General features: G+C 33.6%; 1 protein-coding gene across 4 annotated transcripts in view; it reads left to right on the top strand.

Annotated features, from left to right (window-relative positions):
- Positions 1–25,090, top strand: part of LOC134541652 (centrosomal protein of 78 kDa) — a 125,276-nt gene that overhangs the window by 78,649 nt on the left and 21,537 nt on the right. The gene's annotated exons all lie outside the window — the stretch shown is intronic.

Raw genomic sequence — 25,090 nt, 5'->3', positions numbered from 1 at the left:
AATCAGTAGTAGGGATATTTTAAATACAAATAATTTAAAAGGCACACATTTTTGCTAACGGCTGTTACATTTTGAGTTTTGATAGTGGAATTTTTGACGTGACAATGTCTAATAAATCAATGAACGCCGTCTGCACGCACAAAAAAGTGTCCCGTTATGCACATTGTCCCGTATCGCTATGTCCCATTACGCTCATTTTATATTGCTCTTTGCTAACCTGAACCTCCTAGCATTGCGACCGAGTCCGTGGCGTAGTTCCTTTTTCATGCATTTCAACGTAACATTTTCATTGCTCTTTGCTAACCCGTTCCTCCTAGCATTACTGCATTTTGGTGTTGGGTAAGCCATTTTCCTTCACATCATCCTTGAAACACTCCCATTCGTTTCCTACTTTTCCTATCATCGTCCTGTCCTTAACAGAATAACACAGATTGGAAGAAGTTAAATAGCAAAATGTATAAAAGTTATACTTAAAATAATCTCTTCGTTAAAGTAATAAATAGAGACCTGAAAAAGTGGGGTTATTTTTTCTCAAAAGTGGTGTTATTTTCCCCAAAATTTGTGATATAAAAGCGAGGTTATTTTATTTAAAATTTATTTTTAATTTGACATTGTGGATGTTTCAAATGAAGTATTCTAAGTATTCTGAAGTATGTCTGATTATTTGATTAAACAACATTGTTATTTTTACTTTTGAATACATATGCTGATAACACACAATTGCATAGAAAATAACAAATTTAAATCATCATTTAACAAATTAAGTACTTACTGAATACAAGAAATTTCACTAAAGGAATTTTGTTATAGAGCACTTTAAAAATGGAAAGGCTAGGGTTAGAATAATGCTGCACTATTCTGATAGTGATAATAAATTTTTACAAAAAAATGACACTGTAAGTTACTTGTTAATTTTGGTCACCAAAAGAAAGCATGGTGAAAATTTCAATGATTTTTTCTTTAAGGTTTTGTCGTCTGTCTGTTACGACATTATTGTAGTGAATAAGCAGCCGCTCACTGTCTACATTTTTTTGTGGGTTTCCAGACAGCATGCAGCACTGCCAGTGCAAATTCACTGGACTTAGCACTCAGAGCGGTCAGAACTTGCACAAAATCTATACTCTTTTCAGTCTTGATTATTTCTTGAACCTCTTCTTTTAAAGCTTTGTAACCCTTAAAAAGTTCTGTCTCTTCAATGTTCTTCATTTCAGTGATACTTTTCAAAGTGGAAATAACATTTTCGGTCTGGTTCAGGATTATATTTTTTGGGTTGATCAACTTGCTCAAAGTTTTTAATACTGGAGTTGAGGGGTCACTATTAAATAACATTTGGAGTTTATCCATCGCAAGTGCTGAGGCCTTCTGGCATTTGTGTTTGACGTGAGCTTGCTCACTCATAGTCAACTTACTCATTGCACTTTCTAGAGATGAATGGAAAATTCCCTTTGAATTAGCTTCAAACCCGCTTTTTACACTTTCCACATCTTTATACAAGGTGTGGGCAGTGGGATACTTCGCTCCTTCCAATTTAGTTAGCAAGTTCACAAGCTCTGATGCATGGTGCTTTATAAAAATACACTGAGCCAAAACTAACTTCACATCTTTATCAGAAAGCAAGGACAGGTATCTTATCCCAGCATTGCTAGACACCTGGTCAGACCCCTTGAAAAATAAAGTGATGTGAATGAAGTAATCTGCTAGGTAGAACACTGCCTTGACCCAGGCATTCCACCGGGTAACTACTGGCATAGGAAATGGTGTAGCGGGCTGTGGGGTTTCTTCTTCCAGATACTGGAGGTATTGGTGCTTTCTTTTTCTAGTATTTAGAAAAGCCGACTTAACATTCAACACAGCATTGTTAACATCTGTAAGTTCACTACTGAGCACATTCCCTACAAGAGAGAGTTTATGAGCCCAACACTGAATGTGGGACACATGCTCACCAAACAACACTTGTAGACTTTTGATACATTTTGTCATATATCGTGCTGCGTCGGTGGCAAGTCCCATGATGTTTTGGTACTGAACACCATACTTTCCCACACATTCTGTGATGACCTGAGCGCAAGTTGTAACATCCACCTTCTTCAAGAAATTAACAGACGCCACTACAAGTTTTGGCGGTGCAAATAGGTCTGTAAACACTTGAAATAATATAACGAAAACACATCTGCCCATGCGGTATGTCGTTTCGTCACAGAGAATGTAGAGATGATTGTCAGATACTACATCTTTGACACTTTTGAAGTGATCTGCTGCTAGTTGGGGTGTGTATTTTTCCCGTAAGTTTTTCACACATGGCAAATCTTCACCACCTAAAACAAAATGAAAACTTTGGGGTAAGTAATGCTGAAGAATAGAGACTTTTGCAAAGTTGGGCTCACTGTCTGTAAAAGGGTAGGCCTAGACCTACGATTCTAAATAATTTTATTGCATTAGGATTAATTTTTACATTGATTCTGCATTCCAAGAAACCAAATAAGTTAGTGTCAATGTTTGTGGGGTAAAAAAAAAGTAACCTAACCTAAAATGCTACAGAAAAAGTAAGTTCGGCCTAATTACTCTAATACCACAGTAGAGTGGCCTATTAACATCAAGGAAATTAATTCACACACTCTTTATAAAGAAATTGCGATGACATATTTTTGTACTTTGAGTTTTGTCTACTTCGAAGCATTAAAAATACTAAATAAAGTAGGCCTACAAGTTACCAACTTGCCACCATATTTTTACTAAATAGGCAGTTACTTTACTAAACACGTGTGTATCACACATATAATAAATATTTGGTGAGTAATTGATCGAAATAATTTTAGGAAACACTTTTAATATTGCAGGTAAGTTGTGTACAGATCGAGGTAGTGTTTTCACACATTGTAAAATGCAAAAAAAGAAACGGAGGAGGGTAGGGAATGAGTTGAGTTATACCCGGCCTCGTGAAAGAAAAAAAATTGATGCCTTCAGCTTTTCAATGTGTATGGACATTGCCATTATTTTTATTAAAACAGCGAGTTTCACCGACTCTCTTACATGGTTAGGCCTATGCACTGTAGGACCTAACAAAACGTTATTTAATGACCTAGAATTAATAAATACAGAAGAGCTTAACTAAGAATGCAACGGGGAAAAATCCTACCTTCAACGAACTCATTTAACCATGACTTTAAATGTGGTTCTTCTAATTTCTCCAGCGTTATATTTGCCTTGGCGAATGCCTGTGTCGTTTTCATTGCCATGTGTTCAATGTCGATTTTACGTTGATTTACGCTGCCGAAATTCTCGACAACAGACGTCTGGATTTTCCTTTCAGAAGAACCACTCGTGTATTTTCTTTTAGAGTTGACATGTTTTTCACTTTTTATGTGTTTTAAAACAGAATCTTTCCTCTCATATACCACTCTGCAGTTGCAGTATTTACACATAAGTGTTGACGCATCTGACGCATAAACACCGGCACTTTTAAATTCGTCGGCTCGTTGTCGTACACTGACTGGAAGTTTTGGCATCTTTAAACTTATAATAACGGCTTGAAACTTTAGATAAATCACTCTTATGCTACAATCACGTCAAAACCCAAGAAGTGAAATCTGAAATGGCGATCGTTTCGCGTCGCGTATGGATGTTTTACTCCAAATCGATTAGTCGAACTCATTTAGATACAGCGACTTAGAGAACACGTTGCAACGTGGTGTGAACTAAGAAGATTACAAGACACCAAACTATTCACACCAAGTTACACACGGCGCTCGACAGGTCCCTACAACTCCGAAATATCAATGTTGGACTGTATAATTTCACCCTTTCTATTAAGGGTACCTAGCAGAGCGTGTCTTGTAAAAACACTATATCAGATTACTATAAATTGGAAGAATTATGTTCTTTTAATAAATTTTTTCCATGAACGTTCACAAATTACATACAAAATACAACATGAGATTACACTGTTCCACAAGGACACAAAAAGAGGACAATAATTAAGTTCAGATAATTTCTTCACCAACATATGCTCCAATAAGGCCGCAGCCAAAGTTCATTAAGTATGTGACAAAAAATTTGTGATGCAACCTCAATTCTCATGAGCCTAAACGGTCATACATTTTACGCAACAATTTTGAGCTAAGCTAACAAGACATATTTTAAATAACATGTTTTTGAATAGATACAAAGAACGTGTGCATTGCCCAATAATGAAGCATTCCATAGCACACCAGTAAATACTACCTCTAAAATGATACAAGCTACGTGCATAGGAAGCACGCATACATGATAAAGGAATTTAGGTTTACTTTAGAAATTATACAAGATATTACATAGAGTACCAATGTGCTCCGCACGGAGCTACAAGGAGCAAGTTACAAAAGAAAATATTTAAAAAGAATAAAATAATTGTAACATGTAGATTAGATATCAAGGCCGGCATGGCCATTTACAGGTTCCTACGAACCACGAGCTCTCCATACGTAACAAGTGCACGGCCCGAGGGAGCACTTACCCTAGACGTGGCGAGAAACAAATAGGAAAGACAAAAGCATAGCAAAGTCACTCAGGCAGGCAACTCGTGACACAGGCACTTATGGTGCTTAAAAAAATAAGGGACAACGACATCAGGAGACAATAGGCATGAACGGACGGCAATGCAAACCGCTGCATTAAAAGAGGGACAAGAACCTGGAATAGGTGAACCATCGAGGTCCCAGCAGCCATTCAAAGACAAACCTGCATGATGGCAAACAATTACCTTACTTTAAACGCTGGGATCCTCGGAGCAAACTGTACTTTACCACACAGCCATCTCGTGCGAGCAAAACACATTTCGATGAAAATAAACCACAGCAGTCTCTCCCTCGGCACCGTCACTGCCTAACAAACTGACTGATCACATGCTTATCATAGCTCAAAGTATGGTAAGCTAAAGAGGCCGAGGCACAGCCGACGGCTGCTTATAAAGCCTCGCATAGAGCGTGCTGCGGTCGGAGAGCTTCGGTGGGGATGCTGAAAAAAGGAGGGGGGAAACAAACTCACAGGGAAAAGAGGAGAGAGGGGTGGGAAGGCTGTGACGTAGCGACATACGAGGTGGCGGGCTGCTTCTACGTATATAAAAAGAAAACTATAAATATTGATGTATTCAATAGGAAATACCGCCAGCTCGTAAATTCGTTAAATGAATCGTGAATAGTTATTTGTTTACAACAAATTCGCGTTATTTACTCAAAACATAAAAAATCGCGTTTCTACTGTGAAATAAAGAAATTTGTGTTATTTTTTGGGTTTATCGCGATCGCGAATTTTTCGGGTCCCTAGTAATAAACATTTTAAATTAATGAGTGCAAATAAAAGTAAATTTATTAATTCAATTGTAGATTTCATTTCACTCCTTTATATCCATACAAAATAGTGATAGTTCATTAAAAATAATTCAATTTTATTCATAAAAAAATGCAATCATTTCATCAATGTTTTGTTATGACGTCACGTTAAACTATCGTCCGTAAACAGACTTTACAGACAACCAATTTTTTTTTTTTAAGTTTAAGAATGTTTGGCATGAAATAAAAAGTAGATAAGTTTTAAAAAAGTTTGATAACAAATGAAACGAATCTAAATCATCAAAGAATATTATTTATTCAATAATATTAAATCTTCAAGTAACAAACTAAAAATATACCTTACAGCAAAAAACATATTCTTCAAGGCAGCTGCTTAATAAATTGTTGTCATTCAACTTTCTTCATTTGCAAATGCGTCACAATATCCTCTGTAGCATTTGCAGACATTTCTTTAACAATAGCAGATGTTTTTGTTCTGCCACAGCTATATTTCTTTGCGACGTCGGATGAAGGAAACATTTTCCTAAATAAAGGCCCGGCATGGTCAGCCACACTAAGCGGCAGGTTATATTCCACAATGAAATGCGTGAACAAACACTCACTTCTAATGACGGCACTATCCACACTTTCAGTTTTCACAAAATAATTCTGAATTTTCGTATTTTCTTCGCCACTTTTCATGTTATTGTTGTTTGTGGTGGTTTTGCGATGATTTCTAATGTCGTTTTTTCTGCCGTGTGCAATGTTTACATCGCAACGACAAACCTTACAGAAGGCATACGTATTACCTTCATCAGACTTGATAATATACGGAAACTCTTGCATATACACGTCTTTGAATGCCTGCGAGTACTGCTCGGTTTTTCCGCTCATATTGTAAACAATACAATCGTACTGATGCCACAAACGCAATTACAATACATGCATCTCTAAATAATTATTTACGTAGCACTACGCATTTAGTTTAATGCAAGCTAAATAAAAATAATAATTATATAACCGTATTCAATCAAACCACAACACTTTATTCCGCGCTAAAATACTCCAAGACTGCTAAAAAAAATACATGCCCAAAAGATAAACACAAGATAAACTGCGCGATGATTGGCTTGTAGCAACCAATGAAGAAACAATTGACACGGACGTATTTTATTTGACCTTGATATCCCGTCGCTGATACGATACCAAATAACGTAAAACGTAAAAATGTCGGAAAACCAGTAAAATAACAGATATGGCCGTACAATCATACAATAACATGATTTTCCGTACATTTTACGGGTAAATCGTACAAGTTGGCAAGTATGCGTTAGCACTGCTTCCAAATTAATTGTCATCAGTTTTCTGTGTGTAAAATCTTGGAAAGTAGCCTTAATTACTAATACTTACTGCCTGATATTGGTAGGCCAAACAAGTGTTCAGGATTAGCTTAAAAAATTATTTATATTTTATTTTTCGATACACCCGCGCCCAACTTTCACCTCCTCTGGTGTTTATTTTCGGAAATATGTTTTCGGAAAACTACAATATAATTTTACTTTTTTTTATCCTTCTTGTGTATGTATTCCTTTGCAAACTTTTAAAATGTACCATTTTATTAGTATGATCAATTACTTATTTCATTAAAATTTAAAAAAAATTAAAAAAAACATTTAAATACTTCTACAAATGATCACAACGAAATTGGTGACTTAACTGACTTTTGCGTTATTAGTTTTTGAGATATAATTAATTATGTTAAAACTGTATTCATTCCTTTTTCACCCCTTTAGGGGTGAAATTATGAAATAATATACAGCCTAGTTTCTCAGTTAGCAAAAGATCTTTCAAATAAAAATAGGTTTCTTCAAATCTGTCAAGTAGTTTTCGATTGATGCTGGAACAAACAGACAAAAATTTAAAAAAAAAAAAATTATTATTGTGTTCTAAATAATGTAAAAAGTTGTTTCCAATATTTTTTTCATCATTTCATCCAATGTCCAGACTTTTCACCTCGAACAGATTTATTAATTGTATAGATTACGGAAAAGCAGTGATGTTAGAATGTTCTGTATCTATGAAAAGCTGAGTGGGCCTAACTGCCATTTGCCAATTACTATGCATCATAGGCGTACCCAGGAATTTTTCGGGGGGTGTTCTTCCAGATTTTTAAGAAGAACTGCATAAACACCAAAAATTAATTATTTCTTGAGTAAATAAATAGAATAGTCTCAAATTTCATTTTTTCACCTGGGCTGCTGTTGATATGTAATTTGTACGTAATTTTTCTTTCAATTAACTTAAGTAAGTTCACATTACAATATTAAAATACCTACAAAACCCCCCAAAAAGGTATATATATATATATAAAATATAAAAATAATTAGTTAACTTAACGAATTTACGTACGCACTTTACAAACTTATTCCTAATAAGTTGATGGCATTACAATAGAATAATTACTGTATAATTTGATTGTAAGGGTGTTAGCAACTAAGGCCGGAATTACAATAGCCCGTCCATCCGTCATCCGACTGTCAATTACGTGACCTGCACCCAATAAGATGGACTGAAAAATGTCATCCACTCGTACATATAAAGCTTGGTAACTTTATACTTTTGACAGGTGAACGGATGAAACTATAACCTCCTAATGTCTTCTAGGTGTTTGCATATAAAATATTATATTAAAATGTATTAAAGTTTGTTTAATGGTTTAGCTGATTCCAAAATAATTTCTTAGCTTACGTTTAGACACATTTCGAAAGCTCTTTTTTGAATCAAAAATGGTCTAAGTCACAGAAGTATTATACCTACGTATGGTAACTCTGCAAATATGAAAATACATACCGAAAAAAAAAAAAACTGAGTTTAATGAGTTTCAAGTACTTACTTTACATAATTGTTTAAGTAATATAATTACATATGATAATTTTTTTCCCCCAAATTGTTAAGTTTTCTCAACAGTTGTCAGCATTGACATGGAGCACACCGGCTTATGGTGGGAGAGGTACTGGGTTCGAGTCCCGAGTAAGGTATGGGAGTAAAACTGAGACTTATACAAAATATACACTTGCGATAAAAGATGATGAAAAAGAATAATGAAATTGATATTTCTGGCTAAACGGATACCGCTCAAGGCCAAAATCAAGCAGTGAAGTGAAGTTAAGTTGTATATCGCTTGGCGGCTGACGGACGAACGGATGACGGACGGATGTGACGTGCTGTTGTAATTCAGGCTTTACAATTCAAGTGTAGCAAAACAGAATTAAATCTTTATATATAAAAATCTCGTGTTACTATGTTTGTCCGGGCTAATTTCCGAAACTAATGAATTGATTTTAATGAAATTTCGCACAAATATTTGTAACTTTGTCCAACTTTATATATAGGCTACATTTTATTTCTATAAATAATAGCGTTTTCCGAAAATCAGCTCCCAAGGGTGTTTAAGAACTGGCAAAAGTGGGTACTCCATCTCCATGACAACGGGATTTTGCATTGTTCATGCCTTCTGCGTCTTTATGGCAACAGGCATCGCTTAGATTGAATTTTTTTTCAATTCGAGGCATATTTCTGTATAGATTTAATTATTATTTTATGTAAAATTATTTAAATTTAAAAATATATTTGTGCGAAATACCACTGACTAACTCATTACCATTGACTTGAAATCTTTCAACCGATTGAAACTTAGCATAGTTACTCATTTTGTGATGTATGTAAACGCTCACTAAGATATGATTTTCCGAAAATCAGCTCCCAAAGGGAGTTTTGGGGGTGTAAAATATCAAAATTCCAGTTTTTGGTAGAAAATCACCATGGCAACGGCTGTTGCTTTGTTGATGCTTCACTCGTCTCTATGGCAAGAACTAATTCACTGTTAGTGCAGTCCTCATCACCGTTGAAATTTTACTTGGTCTTTAAATATCAAAAATTGCCCTTTTTTTTTTTCAATTTTATATCTTACAGACTTGAACTTGACAGTAATATTCCTCATGTTATGCAGGATGACGTTTTCCGAAAATCAACTCCCAAGGGTGGTTAAGGGTGTTAGGCCCAAAATTATTTATAGCATATTTTTTTGTCTTTATGTTGGCCTCATGCAAACATTTTTCTGTGCCAAACCTTTGCTATAACTTATAGTTCACTCAAAGTTAAAATATACTGTATGTCATTTCTTGTAGACATTATTTCAGTAGCCGATAAACGTAATTTATTTTTTGGTAATTTAGGAGTTCATTATGCATACTATTAATTGCTGTATTTTAAATTGCTTGAGTCAGAAAATAAGAAAATTTAAATTTTTTCTAGAACCAAAAATATTTTTTTAAAACATATAAAAATACAATTACGAAATATATATCTGAATACTCTTTCATCTAAAATAACAAAAAATGTGACTTTCACTGTATCAAAGTTCTGAGCCTCTACGAGAGAAATGTATCCCCTGGAATTCCAAAATATATTGAATGCAACCCGCCAATCTAGTGGTGCCGCACTGTCTGGCTCGTCTTTCCCTCTTCCCGGAAAGAGCACGCGGACTTGGCTTGGCGTTACAGAGTACCTGACCCGTCTGTGACAATCCTCTCTACCTGCTTCTAGACCAGCGGGCCTTCTTCCTTTCCCCACGGCAGTTTAAACAAGTTGTCAGGTGGTTTAATGCTTGCGGTTTAATATGTTGTATGTATTAGAGTAATGAAATGAATTTCACTTTTATACAATAGTTATTTTTGCTGTTGCGATGGCACCGTAAATATTAAATACGGTAGACGTTATCTCAAAAGTGAAATGATTAAACGTTCTAAAGCAATGAAGAAATACAGAGCTGAAATTGCCACGTCGCAGACCACAGTCTCGCTACACAAAACTGAGACTCTACCAAAATGTCAGGATTATAATCATCAACACTGCTGGTATAATGCCAGATAATTAACTAAAATGTTTTTATTCGTAAAAGTGCAAAAATAAAACACATTAATAAATCCTTTGCCTCTCATATAGTTATAGACGTAACGTTAATCTGAATCACAATCGAACATGAACATATTTGACGTAAGTTATTTTCACAGAAATCTGATAATGTTGCTGGTTTATCCGATATCAAGGATTTGTAAAATAGGACAAAATGTAACTACTCATTGTAAATGCATGACCAGTTGAGAACATTGTTTGAAGTTTAAAAAAAAAGTAAATAAAATAAACTTGTAGCCCATCGTTCAATCGTAATCACGCCCCATGTTATTTCAACAATACAACATTGTTTGCGGCTATACAGTCAAGCTATAATTTATTTTAGGCTATTAACATTTCTCCAACTTGATTATAGTTTCCGAAAAAAGCTGGCGCGGTGCCATGGTAATGCACTCCACTTGCATTCGTATGGACCTAAGGTTTATTTCTTGGTGTTAATTTTTCCTCTTAAGGGCGTGGTTCATGTCTGAAAAAATCATCACTCTTTCAAATTTTAATTCTACTGTTACAGGACGATAGTGGGGACCGAAGTGGTGTTCCTAGCCACTCCGCTAGCACCGGTGCAAAGTTAACACCCCCACTTTTGAAAACCACACTTTTCTATATGTCAATCGTTAGATCATCGTTATATCAGTTTTGATCAACAAAAAGTTTTGTTAGATCAAATCAGTTATTTTGCCAAATAACCATGTTTAAATAAGTGTGAAGTTAGCACCCCCCACTTTTGGAAATCGGGGAAGGAACAAGAAAATTTAAACTTTCTTTATGTAGATCGTTAGATCATCGTTAGATCAGTTTTGATCAACCAAATGTTTTATTTGATCAATTGTGGTATTTTGATAATAATCATGTTTAAAAAAGTGCAAAGTCAGCCTCCTACTTTGAAAATCGGGGAAGGAAATAGAAGATTAACACTTTTTTTTATATAAATCATTAGATCATCGTTAGATCAGTTTTGATCAACTAAAAGTTGCATTTGATCAAACATATTTTACCAAATAATCATGTTTCAAAAAGTGCGTAGTTAGCACCCCCACTTTTAAAAATTAGAACTTTCTTTATTCCATTTGTTAGATAATCGTTAGATCAGTTTTGATCTACCAAAATTTTCGTTAGATCAAACTTATTTTGTAAAATAAAATTGTTTAAAAAAGTGAAAAAATGTGAAAAAAGAGGAAAATTGAACTTTCTTTATGTCAATCGTTAGATCATTATCCTCCAAGTATTACCCGTTGTAGGTAACAGAAATTTAAGAAATAAACCACGTGACTGATTTCTTCTGTTTTATAGTATTAGGTTCCTTACCTTGTTTATTAATAAAAAAAATTATTTTTTCTATAGGTTACCAGACACCTGTATTTTCCGCATTTTGTTCCATGAGTAAAGTGACATGAGTTAGTCTGGGATTAAATAATCTGGTAGGTATTGTATATATCACGTACGTCTTCCACCCCTATACAGTACTTGTTAGGTACATATTTTCTCTTATGTATGGACTGTGAAAAGTAATAATAACGTAAAATATATTATTTCAATTTAATTTTCAGTGATGCAGATGAATTTGTTCTTATACCAGTTTCTCCCACTACCAGTGTTATTCAGACTACAGATGAAGACGATGATGACAATTAATAATGGGAATGTGGTGGATTTGAGATAAACTAACTGGATAATCCACCTCTCACCGTTGAATATCATCCATATCCGTTGCAACTCAGCGAAGTGGTCCCTGGACGACGCATTATGAATCCATCATTTTTGCTCCCGCAGGTGGAGTCCGTATCGAAACACCTTACAGTATGTACAACAGTCGAATGAAAATACAGAATGAGATTCGTACAGGGCTTCTCTGTATGTGGGCGTATGAATGTGAAAAATGTGGCGCTGAAGAAAATGTCACAACAGATAAAAATTTGTACTCAATTGTGAAATTAACACTGCGTTAGTATGGGTAGCTGTGGCCACTGGAATAGGTCACTCACAATTAGAGGAGCTTATGGTAATTCTGAATGTACCCATAATGATGTAAAAAGTGTTTATAAAAGAAGAGAAGAGAATTGAAAAGGTAAAATAAAATTATATTTTATAATAATTTATGGTGATGATATGTGAATATTTTGTTTATGGGTGTGTATATATAATGTGTTTCCGTGAATCCTATAATATATTCTCTCAGTTGCAACATGCCATTAATTGTGGTCATAAATCAACCACAGAACAGTATGAATAAGAACAAACAAACGACTTAAAATCCCTAACATGAAGACTTGACAAATATATTAGTATCCCTAATATGTATACGCTTATCAGTTGTTCGAACATAAACTTGAAGATTTGATGAAACGAAAATAATACTCTTTTAAGGAAGTTTACTAACTAAACAACTGGAGCCCTGCCAACTTTGTAGATTCCTTTACTGACATAGGTGTTTTGTGGCTGTGATCGCTACAGCGTCATGTCCACGTTGCGGGGTGCCGTGGAACGTGAGTTTGATCCCAGCCCATAGCATGGCTCAAGTATAATATGAACACCGAGTAGAGACGCATGCAGATAAGAACCTACAGCAATTAAGAGGTCCCATCGCTTTTAGCCTTTCTGTGAAAAACTGTGCGATGTCAACCTCTCCCTCTCGCTCCCTCTCATTTAAGGCAGCTACGCTTCTAAGAATTTGATAACTTTCATATTTGGTCTGTTGATAATTTAAAACCACGTACAGGATTATGAACTAATATTAATCTCAGGAAACAATTATAAAATATAATGTTCAAGTGACTGAAACCGGGAATTTTAGCAGGACCGTTAAAATAACATAGATTTTCCCGTTAAAACTAAGTCTATTTTTTGGCAAACTGTAACTAAAATTAGATAAACCTATATATTTTAACTGAAATCTGCTGCATTGGCATCGATTTACAGCAGACTCAAATGACATGTAATGTTTCGTGTAAACATGAATAAAAAATCATCACTTCGACATATTAGGCGCTCAGAATACAACTGGTGTAAGTCCAAAATATAAAAAATATCTGTATTTTTGTTGAATATGGGTGCTAGGAAGCTATTTTTTCAGAGGATTTATGAAACAAGTCTATATTTGAATTACTGTGCCTCTAGATGACAATACTTTACAAAAAATGTCAGCAGAATTGATTATGTTCATAATACTTTTTGACCAATTTACATCAATATAGTTTTTATGGACTTACATCACTTGTATTCTGAGTGCCTCATATATGAATCCCGGAAAATATTAATCACGAAGCTATTTACAAATCATATATACAGTGTTGAAAGCTTAAGACATTTTAAGTGGTAGTATTCGCTGGTTCAATGACCGGTCGTCTATGCTCCACACGAATATGTATGTATACTGAAGTTTCTGCCAGTTTCCATTTACTGCTTCAGCGTTTTCTATTTTCACACAAGCATATAGTTTATCTCGGTTATTCTGTGCAAAATGTGTTATTAGATTAGCGGTGTTCAGGGTATGTCTAGATTACAGCGAAACAATAACAAAAGTAACTAAAATGTAGGCGTGTTTCAAGTGGAGCGTGTCCTGAAATGATCTCGCAAAAATGTTTTTAATCCTAATTCATTACAAACTTATGTTTTCCATAGGAGTTACACACAATGTTGGTTATTTGTAAATGTTGTGAATCAGTTGTATATGTGTCGTGCTTTAAAATTTTTCAACCGAAATTACTTTGTATAATTTGATTTTAATTAAATGTATTTCCACACATAATATGTACTACTCAATACATAGTGAATTACATCATGCAAAATTTATAAAAATCCTTGATTATCTGTGAACGTTTGATCAATTTACTGCAGATAATTTGAAAGATTTTTCATCTTAGGACTTACTATTATATAAAAAATTACAGTCAGTGATAGTTTTTATTTTGAGATATTAGAAATGATTATGACCGTGAATCAGTGTGCCTTCTTGATTATTCAATCGAATAATCTTTTGAATAGTTCCTGTGTTCATAAAATGTTATCTAAAAGGATGTATGTACATAAATGTGTGTACATGTACTCGTATAAGTTCAGGCGCACTTCATTACATTTACCAATTTGGTATTATCAAGAATTCTATGATAATCATGTGTTTTAATAATTTTATACATTCCATAAAAAGGGTGTTTTGCTATTCAATTAAAAGGCATTTTTGCTCATTATACTATGTAAATAAATTTGTTTGTTTCTATGAATTCTTGCATTGTTACCATGATTTTTTTGTTGTTTAATTTAACTGGCACACAGCCATAAACCTCGAATGGGATATGACTCTAAAACACTGCATTGTCTACGAATTAACTCTTTTATTACTTTTAGCATGCCTTATGAATTCAGAAGCGAAAGATAACCTGAGCTTTATTTTAATATCATTAAAAAATCTTTAATTGCGCTATCCTTTTACGAACCCGGTAAATATGTAACAATATTAAGCTAAATACACTCTTTCTTCCACAAAATAATTTGTCGGATTACTTCTGAAGCTCCAAAAAATTAATTTACTCAAACTGTTACTCTGACAAACTGAAAGGGTTTGTTTTATGTGTCTTATATTATTGTTGGCATGACTTTTTCTCACTAAATTAACACTCCACAGTTATGTTAAAAAAAATTTGTTGGGGCGATACATTCCTATGTCCATTGTACACCTTAGGTTGCCGAAAGTTGCCAAATGGAATCTCGTACAAAAAACCTCTATCTTGACATAATTAAGAACAGCTGACATGTGTTTTATAGTTAATTGTTTGTTAAAAATTAGTAGGGGCATGCATATCGTCCCTTAACAGCCAGAAGGGCCAACATCACAAATGTCAAATTGTTCAGGATCAAATTAAAACATTTAAAAAAATCCTATTTACAAAATATAAATAATTTATGGTGTATTTACAAAGATGCTTTTTTATTTAATATAAATATACAATTTTCTGTGATATTCCAGGACATACTACGAACGGCCATGATTACTGCCATAACAAAACCTCAATTTTTAAAAAAAGTGTGATGTTGGCCCTTCTGGCTGTTAAGGGACGATATGGTACATGTAGTACATATGGTACATGTCTGTTGCAATACCAATCACAGTAATCTAGTGCGGAAGCAAACTTGTCCTCAGTAGCTCGGTCTTCTCTTGCAGACTGCCGCCAATTACGAGGAAGAAACCGCTCAAGCAGGTTTACCTTGTAGCTGTCTGATCAGCGTTCCAAATTTTTTGCGTAAAATGCTTGCTCTAATAATGAGTTTAAAAGCTTGTTTTATGCCCTGAGTAAATAATATTTTAGATTTTTAATTTGACATTCGTGTGGTTTTAATACCGGCCAGACGTGACCCCTGCAATTGCCCAAGAGAGATTTTAAAAATGTGTGTGTACGAGACCCCGTGCATTTCCGGTTTTGTTGTGGGGTAATGTGAAATGAATTTTCATATTCATAAAGATTTATTTCATAACCTGTAAACTCAATGCTGGAGACTTACCAAAAAATAATTCATGTGCAAGCAGTGTTTGATATGAAGCTTTTTATTTTTAGATACAATACGAGAAAATTGCTTAGGGTAGATGTTATTTCAAAACTTATTTCTCGAAACGATTTAAATCCTTGCATGGAAACAAATAGGGAAAAATTTCACGCCATTTTAATCTATAAGTCAACGACGAAAACCTTAAATTTTTCATTTCTGGAATTTTGTCTATTCTTTACGAAACTGGCGATCCTTCACATAACCATAACATGACAATACATAGTACAAAAATATTTTCGGAGTGACTATTTACACGCAGAACAATTACATTCATTTTTGGTCAACCAACGAAGTTTAGAGGTTTTAATGACACACAACATGCAATTGATGGTGAACCACATTAAAACCATATATGTTTGGGATATCACACATAATTTTGTTAGAGATTACTTCTGGCGATAGTGAAAGTTCATTCTATCCTCTAGGCTATTGATGAGATGACAAGGTATTCAAATAAGTCTCAGAGGCTATTCTTTGTCTCAGAATTTCACAACAACAATTTTTTATGGAATTAAAATACAGTTTGCAACAAATGCAAGATGTCTTTTTCAGCATATTAAATTTCCATGTTGTCGCTTATAGCGACTATACGCCATTAAATCTGCCTTTTACCAAAAAAAATATAATATTTATTATAAAATTAACATTGGTAGTCAAATACGAAAATAAACGTACTTTTTTGACGTGACGTCTAATAAATTGATGAACGCCGGCTGCACGCACGAAAAAGTGGCCCATAACTCACATTGTCCCGTTACGCTGTGTCCCGTTACACTCATTGTACGCTTGCGCCGCATCTATCTCTCTTCCACTCGATTGGAACAACCATCGATTTGACTTTTTCGAGGCACATTAAACTTGAAACACTCCCATTCGTTTCCTACTTTTCCTATCATCGTCCTATCCTTAACAGAATAACACAGATTGGAAGAAGTTAAATAGCAAACATGTATAAAAGTTATAGTTAAAATAATCTCTTCGTTAAAGTAATAAACTTATTTGAATCAATGAGTGCAAATAAAAGTAAATTTATCAATTAAATTGTAGATTTCATTTCACTCCTTCTTTGTATCCATACAAAATAGTGATAATTCAATAAAAATGATTCAATTTTACTCATAAAAGTATGCAATCATTTCATCAATGTTTTGTTATGACGTTGTCACGTTAAACTATCGTCCGTGAACCGACTTTACAGACAACCAATTTCAAAATCTTTCTGGTGTCCTAATGTTATCAATCATAGTGAATCGACTTACGAAATAAAAATCCTACCTCATGCTTTTCTCAATAAAACGTGTTTGAAAATGAATTTTCTCAGCTTTGGCTTTATAGGCTGTTGCATCGTAAAATAAAACACAAATACAAATTAATCTATGTGTATTAATTTAAATTAAATGTATTAATTAAGCTTTTACACCAATTTTTAATCTATAAAATAGTTTAGGTTATATATTTTAATGTCTGATATATTACATCCGTATTGTAGGACATTTAATTTATATAAGAATTTGAATTACTATACAAAAGTAACTTTAAAACGATATTTTAAATATTTTGTTGCGTAGTTATATTGAAATTAAAATTAAGACTTGTTGGGTTTATAAGGAATATACATTTTAAAATGATCTTATTAATATTGTGATTATTTGGATTTTGTAGTGAAACATTTATATAAATTAAGGTAACTTATTAAAATCGCACTATTACAAACATTAGTTTAAATAATTTCAAATAAGTAGCATAGTTACTTTATCAATAAAAAATTAAATATGTATAAAATATTTGCGTATCAATAAATAAATTTTTTTTAATATGTTAAGAAACAACAAATCAATTAATTTTTAAATTACGAAGAAAACTGATTTAAAAAGTTATTTTTTTATTAATTTAAATTAAAATATAAAGTTATATATGTTTAAAATAATACATCCAGTATCTATGTTATCGATAAAATAAGAATAGTGCATTATTGATGTATTTAATAATGAACTTAAAATAAGCATTTTAAATACATCCAACTGTCAATTTCGTTTATTACAAATGAAATTAAAAGAAATACAAATAGTAACTGAATATGGTAAAGGCTAAAATTAATTTTCTAACCTTACCGTAGCATTACTCCGTAAGGATTTATTTTTTCAGTTACCTCAAAGAATAAGCATCGCTTGTTTTTACAGCAAGTACGCATTATAAACTACTTAGTGTAGTGAGTCATCATAATTTTTGGTTTTGCTATTGGTTTTAGTTGTTTTGGCTATAGATTATGGCCCTCAGAATTGTTAAAATAAATGTGTAAACTGGAAAATACTTTAAGAACTAAAAATCTTTGTAGCATGTTTCTTTCCTACAAATATGTACAAAGTACATAGAATATTCATAACTTATTTGGACTAAAGAAAACACAATGTAACAAGAGTTATTTCGTCACCACAAAATATTTTCTTAGTGTGTCATTCTGTGTATTTTGTGGTGGCTACTAAGTAATAAGTTTAAAATTGTGTGTTATGGCTTAGCTAAACACTTTTAAAAAACCTTGCTTGGGTACTATCTTCTTTATCTTGTTTTCTATAATTGTGCTAAACGATGAAACGTACGTTGTACTTGACATAGTGATTATGTTCATACATCATGGAGAAATGTGAAAATATAACAAACTTAAAAATGCTGCCAACATACTAATTACTACTCTAGTTCACCCATTACAGAAGCCGGCAACTAAAACATTACACCTTTTACCAGACATTAATGCACTGAACTATACTTTTGTGCTTTCATTGCTAAGTAAATTGGATGTTTACTATACAATATTACATTATATGCAGTTTTGGGCAGATATGTTTTTCAAGGGTGAATTTTATAAAGTGTTCAGTTAAGCTTAAATGTACGGTATGCCATCACAAAAAAAAAAACATCACTTCCCTGTAACTATTTTTCATAAAATTTATTTTAAACTAATATTTTTAGCATGTGCATATGATTTATCGATATATATTAATCAAAACATATAACAACTTTCAGATGTTCAATTATGTACAGAAACAATATTTCTGAAATAAATATTATTTGAAAATTCCTGCTGTGCGTCTGTATTCCTACTATAGTCTTTCCAATAACTATGGTATCTCAATAAAACATTTTAAAATTTTGTTTCATCGAAATACAGGCTAATTTCTTGAATAGCATTCTTTTAGGTAAAATCAAATCATTAACTTTAAATATCTCACCAAAAGCAATTTAGTAAATTAATGCGTCTTTGCTACTATATTTGATTTCTGGGCGATTAGTCCCTAATTTGCATTCTTTGAAATGTTGTGCTTTTCCGAAAAAAATTATATTAGAGAATAACTCCATTTTCTTATTTACGTTTTAACACTCTTCCACAAGTGTTGCGGTTCACACTGAAAGCCAGAGTCTGGCAGGTCTAGCAGCGAAGAGTAAGTTAGGTAGCTGAAGTCTTCGAACAATAGAAAGGCAGGAATGAATGACCTCACTTCCAAGAATGTCTCTAATACCTGCTAGCATTTTAGTTTGGCAACATGGCAGCCCGCCCCCTTTCTATCACGGGACTTGGGAGATTATCTTACCCGGGAATGCCCAAACCTAATAGAAAGAGAGGTCCCACGCGCGAGAGAGACGGAGATACGAGCGCTCCTTGCTACCTGAACAGTACCTCTAGCGCAGTCATGAGAATTTCTCCAACAGTCCAGCGAACCCCGCGCCATTAAGCATGGGCAACAGTGGGACAGCAGGATTTTGCATTGTTTATGCCTTCTACGCCTCCATGGCAACGAGCATTGCTTTGATTTTTTTTTTCCATTTGAGGTGCATGGAGGGGCATGTATAATGAGCAGCGCCTACGGGTACATCAGTTGTATGTTGCGTGCTCGAGAATCGGGAAACCATCGGTGCTACTCGTTTTCTCTCCGGTACATTACAAAGCAATTTAATAAATTTTTGTCGAAATGAATTGCATTTTATTTCATTTATTATTACTGTAAATGGGATATTTAGTCTCATTTTTCCCCCATTAGTATAGCCGTGCGGGCAGCTAGTGTGTGTGTGTGTATATATATATATATATGTGTGTGTGTGTAATATATATATTACAATATTCGCTAAAAACACCTACACATTGAGTTGAGGCCATTAAGCTACTCACTCAAACATAACTTCACACCACGTTGCACTCAACGAGGTCCCTTTAATCTGAGGTGAGAAATTTACATTTCAGCTTTTCAATGTTTGTAACAGTCGTTTAAAATTACGCACCTTGCGATAATCAAACTTTTTTCTTCGTGTTATATGTACAAATGTACAGTATTTAAATGAAAGTACCTGACTTGACAAAACGACCAAAAAACGTCCCATCACACACACACAAATTTTAATAGTTTTATAGTTTTGTATGAAATTAGGTCGCACACACACACAAACCCCCCCCCCCCCCCCCACCAAATTTTAATAGTTTTATAGAGTTTTGTATGAAATTAGGTCGCAATCACTACTGTTACTCAATGCCCAATTCTACTAAGCAAATCTAAAACATAATCAAAGTAGAGTTGAACTGATTATTCCATAGACCAATCACCGTGATTTGAGAATTTAGACTGACCTATCATGAACCAACCACTGCAATTCAAATTTGTTTACGTTTACTTACCAATTGGGTTGCTTGGTGACGTTATTTCTCTCGTTCTCTGTCTTTAGAAATTGAGCTCGAATGACATGAGTGTTCATAATTTTCTTGCCTTATTTCGGGCGCTGGCTGTCAAAGTTAGCCAAATAAAAATGTTGTCAGGGCACATGATCTTGTAGTTTATTTTGCACATTTGATCAGAAATTTTATTTAAGAACTTTTGCTAGCATACATGGTAATTTTGAAGAGAAGCATAGATTTTGGAAAATTTGGTGAATAACTATCCAAGTGAAAGATTTTAATTGGGAATAAAAAAACATATTTACAAGAATTGAAATGAGTCAACAAAGGATTGATGTATTATTATCATAGTTAACCTAGCAAACCTTTCACTTAAGTTTTTATCACCATATTTTTTAGAAGTCGCCACACTGCAGAATTACAGCATATATTTATTCATATTAATTCATACATAATTACTAGGTTATTAGATATATCAAATTACATTTTAACTTTAAAAACGCAATAAAGAAGCTACTCGGCTAAAGGGAATGTGCATATTTAAACAAAAGTTAATGCATATACTGAAGTCCAGCCAAAAGTGTGATAAATATTTTGCGGCACAGAAACATGATATTTAAGATTTACAGAGCCAATTATTTCTCAACTAAACTACAAGAATAATTGCTATCATACAAACTGATATGCTAAAAAAATCTTATTGATACACAGAGCACTGAATATGATTTTTCAGCAATGGTAATTATTTATTTCGAAGGCAATTTAAAAAAATTTAACAGATTAGCATTAAATTACGCAGTGCTGTTGAACATATTACAAGAACAGCAGGCCGCACATACATCATGTCTGCCAACATTACACAAGAAGTATGAAAATTTTAGCACGGGCCTTTTAGTCACTTGTAAATTTTGAATTCCCACGGTAATGTGGTCTGGCATGTACGTCATACGCGATTGACCAATAACAACAAAATAGCGGGATGAAATGACCTGGTTATATAGACCTTGATTGATGACCAACATATTATTACTAACTTTCTGCCTTTGCCCAACCAAAATTGATTTTAAGAACTCCATTTGTGTAGATATTTTTGTATTCATGAATAATTTGGCAGTAGGCCTATTATTTCTGAAATATAAAAAATTAAATTTAAAATATGTACAATGTTTTAAATTGCGTGTTTTTAGGATAAAGACAAGTCCAGTCCTGTAAATCAAAAGACATTTTTAGAGATATTTTACAAAAAAATATTGTTTACACTAAATATTTCTTTTCAGTTGACATTATCCAGTTATTCGCAACACAGATATGGGTAGTAAATCTTTCTAAAAGAAAATAAATTATATTTGATCATAAATTCATATGCAAATGTTTTGGCACGCCATCTCTCTTGTACAGATAACACTGCTGCCATCTAGCAACGGATAAATGAGTCAACTGCACACCCTCAGCGGATACTTTTCCGAATGGATAGTTTTCAGGATTATTAAGAGATGTGCAACAGCGGCAAAAACGGGAATGGTAACCATTCATGCTGCGGGAATTTTTAGTGTTTTTAAATTAAGTGCATTGGCAAGGAAAACCGGAATGGTAACCATTCAGGATTTGAGGAGCTACTTTTATATCTGCGCACACAAAATTGGAATGGTTACCATTCCGACAGCGGATGCTTTTCCGTATTTTGCAGACGAACACGGAAAAATATCCAATCCGGAATGGTAACCATTCACACTGCGGACACTTTTACGGATTTTTTCTATCAGCACATTTGATTTGCAGTAAAAGCCGGAATGGTAACCATTCATACAGTGGATACTTTTCAGGATTTGCAATTATACGATATTTGCCAGTAAATCCTGAATGGTAACCATTCCGGATTGCTCTGGGCACATGAGGATGTATAATTTACGGAATCAATGGTAACCATTCCGATTGGATACTTTTCTGCCCCTCCATGACTGGTTACATAATATTTTACTTCATATAAACGTTCTTGACAATATATAGAAAGTTAAATAAAAATATGAATGACTTTGATAGTGTAGGTACATGGTACGGAAGTTTTGTTTGTTTATTTTTATCTCCACACGAGTTTTTTTTTCAACTTCTTGCGGTCTAATCAAAAATTGTGTTAAAAATTATAACATTTACAAACAATACTAACAGATTTGATGATGTGTCTACTAAGGAAGTTACGAACTTTTCTGTCCTCAAACTCATGTTTTTTCCTACCCTTGCATTTATGGTTGGTCGTAACAAAAAATGTATTCAAAGTAGGGGTGTGCGGGAATAGGTTTTTGTACTGCGGGAAATTTTCGGGAAAAATAAATTATTCCCGCGGGAAACGGGACGGGATCGGGAATTTTAAAAAAAAAAGCAAATTTTTAATTATAATATGAGATGGCCATTTAAACGTTTCTTGCAAAGTTAGTTGTTTTTTTGCTGCTATTTCTTTTGTCTGCTTCACTTGCCCTTTTTTCAGCGGCGACTTCATATTTTTTAGCATCCTCAAAATCTTTTTTTATAGCCAGACGTGCTACCATGCTCGCATCTCAAAAATTTTTCACACGAGACACACTTTGCCAGGGATTTACTGTCAGACGTTCAAAATATTTCCAAACACTTTTAGGTTTACAAGTAACAAGCTGATCGGTTGCGACATCCATTATTTGTAGGCTGCTAGTTTATTTTAATATACAACGGCATCGAAAATAGGAACAGATACTTTGCACAAGCCTTAATAACGTAACGTCAGCCAACAAAGCCCGCCAAACTAAACAGTAAACAACTATTTTTTTCTCCCAAAGCAAAATCATAGATGTTTAGATACTCGTGAGCAGTGGTGTAAAGCTACGTGATTTCATATTTTTCAAAGTGCCAATACAGTTCTCTACATCGCCACTGCTATCAAGTAATGAGAACGGTTACGCTTCGTTATGTAACGCAAGTCTAGTATTTCTTATATCTTTGGCGAAAAGGTTGGATTGCGCATGTGTTTTGTTTGTGTTTAACGACACACGTGGTTTTAGGTTAACTATTCGATGGTGACGGCAATAACGTTATATAACTGACTATTCACGTATCTTGCAAATTTATACCCTTGAAGAAATATATTTATGAACGCACACAATATTTAAGGTACTCCATGTACGTTTTTTATATTCCAATTAGATATGTGTAAACGATTATCATAATTCACTGCACACCACAGCTGTCGCTACGATCGGCATACGTTTAAAAGATGTTTTGCGTTTAAATAGTACGGAAACCCTTAATAAATGTACGAATCCATAAAAAATATTGTTGTAAAAACAGTTTGAATTGATAGAAAACATTTTCACATGATTAGTAAACATTTGTAAATTTTTAAACAATTTCCCGAAAAATTCGGGAGTAATAAAATTCCCGCCCGGCATTTCAGGAAGCCTATTTTCCCGACTTTTTTCCCGAAGCGTCGGGATCCCGCACACCCCTAATTCAAAGGTTTTTGGTATTACTCCTACGAGTTATAATACGTTCAAACGATGCAATATTTGTCATACTATGGGATTTAAAGCGATTGTTAAGTTAATCAAAACCTTCCCCTATTACCCCTTTGGTGGGATTATGCCCATTAAAGAATTCGACCAAAATTTTATTACTATATTTTATTTATCAATTTGGAAATGATTTGTGCACAATTAAGGCAGTATCGTTTCCATAAATTGTATATGTATAAACACACAAATGTTTGATTTAAAGATGGCTTCGGTATCTATAGAACATTAAATGAAAAATTATCTTAAAATTTTCCTGCAGTCGCACTTTGGAAACGGCTTCAATAACAATAGGTAGTCTTTCTTCTACATATACCTAAGAATCCACAAATCAAACAAAATAGAAGAAAATAATGCATAGAGATAACCCACAAAATAAAACGGTTTTTAAATATAGAACTAAAGATTAATTAAATTTTTGAATGTATTTACATACAATCCAAAAATAAACTTTTTTTTTTTCCAACATGTCCACACCTTTACTTTCTTATTTATGCAGATACCAATTTTACATGTTCTGTTTGAAATCACCTTCTGCATTCTGTTTTCTCAAACTCACCACACACATATGCACGAGCACATTTAAACTGGTTTTCTTGCTAAACATCATTTCCCAATCAGAATGACACTTGCATATTACCTGTATAAATACTAGTCCTATAAAAAGTACATTCTAAAACCCAATATTTAAGTTGAAATTAAACCGCCTGTGTTTTCTAAATATCTTCATTGAAGGACTACATCATGACACGTTAGTGTGGTTCTGGCAAATAAAATGTAAGATTGAGCAGCGAGCTTGATAAAATCTTCAAAAACTTGTTTGTAAATATCATAAATCCTTTCAACCCATTACAATCCCTCTGCTTATGAATGTGTTAACTCACTGTCACCGTTATGGAAAGAAATTCCATATTGTTTTTGTTTCCTTCTTAAATATATATATGTATGTTATTTATAAATATACTTATAATATAATTTTTAATATTGTTCTTCTTAAATAGCCCACAGACGATACTGAACAAAATTGCTACCTATTATTTACTTAGGTTCTCTCTTATGGGAAGATTGCGGGTGTA

Source organism: Bacillus rossius (assembly GCF_032445375.1).
Source record: "Bacillus rossius redtenbacheri isolate Brsri chromosome 4 unlocalized genomic scaffold, Brsri_v3 Brsri_v3_scf4_1, whole genome shotgun sequence".
In the NCBI taxonomy this organism is placed as follows: domain Eukaryota; kingdom Metazoa; phylum Arthropoda; class Insecta; order Phasmatodea; family Bacillidae; genus Bacillus; species Bacillus rossius.
The sequence above is the reverse complement of the archived record's forward strand: the minus strand, read 5'-3'. Positions and strand labels throughout refer to the sequence as shown.